Source organism: Carcharhinus amblyrhynchos, chromosome 29, assembly GCF_965287045.1.
Source record: "Carcharhinus amblyrhynchos chromosome 29, sCarAmb.v2.hapA, whole genome shotgun sequence".
Classification (NCBI taxonomy): domain Eukaryota; kingdom Metazoa; phylum Chordata; class Chondrichthyes; order Carcharhiniformes; family Carcharhinidae; genus Carcharhinus; species Carcharhinus amblyrhynchos.
In genome coordinates this window covers 19,337,333-19,343,300 of record NC_137352.1, presented here as the reverse complement: position 1 = coordinate 19,343,300, position 5,968 = coordinate 19,337,333, and positions in this window count along the sequence as shown.

The following is a 5,968-nucleotide window of genomic DNA, read 5'->3' as shown; positions in this document are numbered from 1 at the left end:
GACAGGGGCATTCAATCCACAATATTTCCTGAACTATCTCCTTTGTTTTACTGACATTAGAAAATTTCAATAAAATCTAGTTGGTGTCTGAAACTTTCTCCCTTCATTTAATAATAAGACACAGCAGGAGAGATCTTTCTTTCTCCTTCATTTTGTAAGATACAAGATTAAATGAAGGCTGAGCTAAACGTGATTCATCTATTCCATGCCAGAGCCAGTTTTCTGAAATGTTGTAAAGAAGTGGTGGTCTGTCAATCATTTACAACACTGTTCCTGGAGCAACATTGCAAATATTGATGATGCATAACCATGTACCATGAAGACAAAAGAGACGTTTGCAGCTGCAATTCAACATTGTGTCAGTCAAAGAATAAACATCTGCAAGCTACCTACGAAACTGCCAAATAATGTTGTCAACTTTAAACCCATAGGCTTTATGCAGAAGCGCAAAAGCAGTGTTTATAATTGCCTTGCGAACTAGATTTGGTTATACAAGCAATGGTGAACAGAGATGCTCTGGATTATGCATTGACAGCTCAGTGTAAGACAATCCTGTGCCCTTGACATAGAATCAAACAACATCAATGGAGGCTGTTCTGCCCATCATTTATATGCTGACACTTTGAAAGAACTGCCCCGTTTGTGCTAGTCCCCTGCTGTCTCCCCATAGTCTTGCAATATTTCCCTCTTCCAGTGCAGCTGCAGTTCTACATTTAAACACTGCATTCCGGCTCTTAACTGCATGATCTTTTCACATCAACTTTTCTTTGGTTCGTTAGTCAATTGTGTTAAACCTTGCACTGGAGTTACAAATCCTTCAACCAGTGGAAACACCTTCTCCCCATTTACTCTATCAAAACCCCTCATAATTTTGCACACCCCTGTAACTTCTGTAACTTTCTCTATTCTAAAGTGAATGATCTCAGCCTCTGTAGTGTTTCTACGATACTATACTCCTATATCCTTACTCTGTAATATCTGCAGCATAGTCTCCTTAATGTTAGGTTGAGGAGGATGCTGAACCATTCAAGTTTCTTTTAAGCTGTCCAGAGAGATTGTATATCTTTTTCTTTTACCAATATGCAGCTGGGTGGCATGGTGGCAGAATGGTTAGCACTGCTGCCTCACAGCACCAGGGACTCAAGTTTGATTCCTGGCTTGGGTCACTGCTTGTGTGGAATTTGCACATACTCTCTGTGACTGCGTGGGTTTCCTCCGGATGCTCCGGTTTCCCCCCACAGTCCAAAGATGTGCGGGTTAGTTGGATTGGCCGTGCTAAGTTGCTCCTCAGTGTCAGGGGGGCTAGCTAGGGTAAATGCATGGAGTTATGGGGATAGGGGCTGGGTGGGATTGCGGCCCGTGCAGACTCAATGGGCTGAATGGCCTCCTTCTACACTGTAGAGATTTTATGAAATACACATGGACATCGAGGTTGGAATTGTCCTGCCGTTCACGATCCGCTGCCACTGCAAGTGAGGGTGGAGAATTTGGCGCTTGGCCAAATCTCTGTTCACTGCAGCGGGATGGCTGGAAAATTCTGGACAATGTATGATAAGATAGCAATAACTCAAGGGGACAGCAGCTTAGAAAGCAACGTTTCAAGTGGTGTGCTTGAATGAATAGGCTGGTTGAATAAAAATAACTTAATGCAATCAGGAATTTGCGAATTTATGGCCTGCCATTTAGGATTCAGTGCCACTCATAAATATTGTTCGGCTTTACAAAATTTTCCATCATTTTGCTCAATTATAATGTAAGATTCACTTACCAAAGCTCACGATGTAGAATGCTGTGCCGAGGGAATTGTTTCAGTCTCAAACTTGGTAATTTATGGGACAAGAAGTGAGAGGCTTTGAATTCATGAAACAGCAGTTTTACATCTCACAATAAATCTCACGGTGCAGTGCAGACAAATGGAGAACATTTCATTCAGGAGAGTGGTAGGTCACTGAAGGGCCGTTACATATGCTCTGGTTTTCTTACTGATGTTTATAGTGCAATTAGATATGAAAAGTTGTCACAGAAAATAAAGAACATAACATGAAAATCTTCAGCGTTTAACCTGCCTCAGAAAGAAACAAAATACTCTTCAACTCACAGCACTTCAAACAGCTTTTCATTTTATTTAACCAGTATCAGATGAGCTATCTAATTTTGATTTGAACATCACATGTAACGTTATTTTATTTTTTAGCTTCTTGGAATGGTAGCACTGTGATTCGCACTATGCCTCACAGCGCCAGGTACCCAAATTTGATTCCTGGCTTAGGCCACTGTCTGTGTGGAGTTTGAACATAAGAACATAAGAAATAGGAGCAGGAGTAGGCCATCTAGCCCCTCGAGCCTGCCCCGCCATTCAATAAGATCATGGCTGATCTGTCGTGGCTCAGTTCCACATTCCCGCCCTCTCCCCATAACCCTGTGGGAAGAGCCTCTCCACCTCTATCCTATCCATCCCATTCAACATCTTATACATCTCAATGAGATCTCCCCTCATTCTTCTAAACTCTAACGAGTACAAGCCTAGTTTATTCAGCCTCTCCTCATAGCTCAACCCCCTCAACTCCGGTATCAGCCTAGTAAACCTCCTCTGCACTCCCTCCAAGGCCAAAATATCCTTGTGTAACTGCGGTGACCAAAACTGCACACAGTACTCCAGCTGCGGCCTCACCAGTGCCCTATACAGCTGTAGCAAGACCTCCCTACTTTTATATTCAATCCCCCTCGCTACGAAGGCCAGCATCCCATTCGCCTTCCTGACCATCTGCTGCACCTGCAGGCTGGGTTTCTGCGACTCATGCACAAGGACCCCGAGGTCCCTCTGCACCGTCGCATGCTGCAGTTTTTCGCCACGTAAGTAATAGTCCTTCCTACCATTATTCCAACCAAAGTGGACAACCTCACATTTGCCAACATTAAATTCCATTTGCCAGTTCCTGGCCCATTCGCCCAGCCTATCTAGATCCTTCTGCAGACTCTCCACACCCTCCGCACAATTTGCTGTTCCACCACATTCACCTTGTGTCTGTGTGGAGTTTGCACATTTACCCTGTGTCTGTGTGGGTTTCCTCTGGGTGCTCTGGTTTCCTCCCTCACTCCAAAGATGTGCGGCTTAAGTTGACTGGCCCTGCTAAATTGCCTATTAGTATCAGAGGGTTTTAGGGTAAATAGGTGGGATTATGGGGAGAGGACTTGGATGGGATTGTGGTTGGTGCAGGCTTGATGGACTGAATGACCTCCTTCTGCACTATAGGGATTCTATGATTCTAATGGAAGATACACATGGCAGTATATGTGACAAATTCCCTGGAGTTCAGCAAAGTGAGTCTCCATTTAGGTAGCACAGTGCATTGTTTGAGGCATCCCATGATTCCTGACAAAAGTCTTCCTGAGGCTATACTATACCATCCCACTCACTTGACAAATTTTACCTGCATTCTCTTCATTAACCATTAACCCTGGTGTTGTTTGAGTCTGATTGCAATATTGCCATAGGAGCTTGAAATGCTGGGGCTCCTCTCCTGGTGAAGATGGTTTGATTATTATACCTCTCAGTTTTATTTTCTATTCACTTCCTCCAGTGCTTGTTTGCATGAAACCAGTTGTAGTGGCACATAATGGTATAATGGAGTGGCACAATGGTTAGCACTGCTGCCTCACGGCACCAAGGACCTGGGTTCAATTCCTGCTATGGGTGACTGTCTGTGTGGAGTTTGCACATTCTCCCTATGTCTGCATGGGCTTCCTCTGGGTACTCTGGTTTCTTCCCAGCCCAAAGGTTAGGTTGATTGGCCGTGTTAAATTGTCCCATAGTACAAATAAATATGTGGGGTGACAGCGATAGGGACTGGGTGGAATTGTTGTCGGTGCAGGCTCGATGGGCTGAATGGCCTCCTTCTGCACTGTAGGAGCTCTATGATTCGATGATCACCAAGTATTCCTGGATTAATTATGATCAGGTTTAATTCTCAATGGTCAAAATATGCATCTTAATAGAATAGTCCATGTTCATTATGGGTCAGACACTGCACGTGATATGTTTCTTCATTTAATCATCAGCCAGTCTTGAAATCTTCTGGTGCTGCTTCTAACAAAAGTGAACAGGGCTTTGGATTTCATCAACTGGAAGGGACCACTGTTTCTCGGAAAAATATATCTTGATTTAATGGTTCGGATTTTGACCTCTGGGTCAGATATGCAGAAACAGAACAACTTGCAATTCTGTGATTAAGATGGAATATTGCAGATTGGATTTGGTGAGCTGTGCTAAATGTCAAACCCACCACCCCCGGAATGAGTGCGAGGCTGCTGGGTGCAGAGGTTGGCCTCAGCAGAAGGCCTGTCTGTGTGTTCTGATAATTCATTAAATCTAATCTCAAAAAAAAAATTGCAGACATCACTCCTCATACACACACACACAGACACACATTGCCCATCTATGTCACCATCTGCTACTTCATGGCTCCCACTCCCATGCCTCCTCATACCTTCATGCCAAATCATGCCTTTCTACCCAACTCCATGACTCCTCATACTCACTATGTCAACACATGCCCCTGTACCCACACCCATGGCCCCTCATAACCCTAATGCCAACTACTTCTCATCTACCCATAGCCCATGGCACCTCATTGCCCCATTTCCCCCACACTCAAGGCACTTTATTACCTCTATATCTACTTAGTGCCAACTCATCCCAAGCCATATTGCCTACCCATTATGCTTTACCCTTATCCACTGCATGCTAATCTGATAGCTGGGCAGTTCTTTGATAGCCTGACACTTCTTTGCCAGTTATTTGATACCTTTGATGGTTCTTTGACAACCTGACAATTCTTTGACAGCCTGGCAATGTTTTAGCAGCTTGATAGTTCTTTGACAACTCTGATAATGCATTGGTAGTTCTTTGAGAGTTTTGACAGCTCTTTGATAGCTTGGCATTTCTTTGACAGGTATTTGATGTCTTGACTTTTTTTTTAAAGAGGGCAGGTGGTGTAGTGATACTGTCTTTGGACTAGTAATCCATAGACCCAGGGTCCAGAGACTCTGGGGATACTTGTTCAAATCCCACCTTGGCAGATGGTGAACTTTGAATTAAAAAAAAATGGAATTAGATGTCTGATGATGACTACGAACCCATTGTCAATTGTCAGAAAATCTATTTGGTTCACCAATTCCTTTAGAGAAAGAAATCTGCCCCCTTATCCAGTCTGACCTACAAGCGACTCCAGACCCATAGCAATGTGGTTGACTCTTACATGCCCTCTGAAATGGCCTAGCACATCATTCAGTTCAAGGGCAATTAGGTATGGGTAACAAATGCTGACCCAACCAGTGGTGCCGACATCCCCAAACAAATAAAAACATACACTTTTTGTGCACTGTTTTGCTTACTTTTAACGAGCCCAAAGGGTGTTTATCTCTCCAAAATGGTACCTTACCCCTCCTATAGGTGTCATGGGATCACATCCAAAGAGGTACCTTAGTGCTTTAAAAGTGTGCTCTAATTTCTAAAAGAATCCACCATGTTCAGATCTTCGGTTATTGTGTCCAATCTTCACACATTGGGATTGACACTTCTGGCTGACTAAATATCCACGTTAGAGGAGGCACTGATGATTTTAAGTCAAAGTTCATTTATCAGTGTCACAAGCAAGCTTACATTAACAGTGCAGTGAAGTTATTGTGAACATCACTTAATCACCACTCTCTAGCACCTGTTCGGGTACACCAAAGGAGAATCTAGCATGGCCAATGCACTTAAACAGCACATCTTTCAGACTGTGGGAGGAAACGGAAGCATCCAGAAGAAACCCACGCAGAACTGGGGAGAACATGCAGACTCCGCACAGACGGTGACGCAAGCCAGGAATCGAATCTGGGTTCCTAGCGCTGTGAAGCAACAGCACTAACCACTGTGCCATTGTGCCAGCTGCCCCCATAAGCTATGCATGTGTGAATCAAGGCA